We start from the raw sequence: 1,111 nt of genomic DNA, 5'->3' as shown, positions 1-1,111 counted from the left end.
ACTGGCCTCCGTTCAAAAAGCAAGGCCAACTTCAACCTTCTTTTCACTCGGATCTCAATCCATTTGGGGGCTAATGATGATGATATGGACCTGGGGTAGGGTCATAGGCCTGACCTATACGTCCTATCCAAGGTCACTGTCATAGAAGCAAAGAAGCTCAAGAGACCACAGGGAGAGCCCAACAAAGGTGTCGAGTGCAATCCACTCAAACGACCAGCTACTTGGAGACCCCTCCTTCCTGAAGTCACTCGACCATACAAGAATCCACTCGACTTATTGGAGACCAGGAGTCATCTAGAACAGCAACAGACGAGCGTTCACTTTGTAGTCTTTAAGACCATTAAGGCATTTAAGGCTGGCATTACTAGTAACGCCTCCTTTTTATGTACATTGAACTCTTGATAACGGAGGATGGTCGGGGTCCTGGCGTACTCTATATAAGTCACCCCCCTCCTCTGGCACAAGGGTTCGCACCCCCTGTAACACACACACACATATAATCCAGTCGACCGCCTCCGGGCACCGAGACGTAGGGTTGTTACTTCCTCTGCGAAGGGCCTGAACTTGTAAAACCCGTGTATACAACTTCGCCATAGCTAGGATCTTGCCTCCTCATACCTACCCCCATTCTACTGTCAGTCTTAGATCCTCAACATGAAGCGCCTACCGTTTTCTGGGTGAGGTCTATCGCACATACCCCCGTCGTCAGAGCAGTAATCACTCAGGGATCCCATCGTCGCCAGACATTTCCTGTGGAAGGCGCGTCAACGTTGCATAGTTACAATTGCAAGTACGTCAAAGTTTCAAACAACCGAAAGCTTGAAGCATTCGCAAGGTTTGCGGAATGCATACTTTTATTTGTGTCGCTAATTTGTATTACAATATATGTAAGTTAACCTAGTGCTTGTCAGGATACATTTACATATATTTTTGTCAAGTATCCGGTTTAAATATCATACTTTACGCCACAAGTCATGCCGAAATTTCGGCATAACCTTTGCTAAAAGAAGATATATCGAGCGCCTGAAATTTGCCAGGACGGAAATGAATCAACATTCCGGCAAAACATAGGCTACTCGGAGGTATTCCCTGCAAAATGATACTTCATTTC

This window comes from Triticum aestivum, chromosome 2A (genome assembly GCF_018294505.1).
Source record: "Triticum aestivum cultivar Chinese Spring chromosome 2A, IWGSC CS RefSeq v2.1, whole genome shotgun sequence".
Lineage (NCBI taxonomy): Eukaryota > Viridiplantae > Streptophyta > Magnoliopsida > Poales > Poaceae > Triticum > Triticum aestivum.
Note: the sequence above shows the minus strand (reverse complement) of the source record.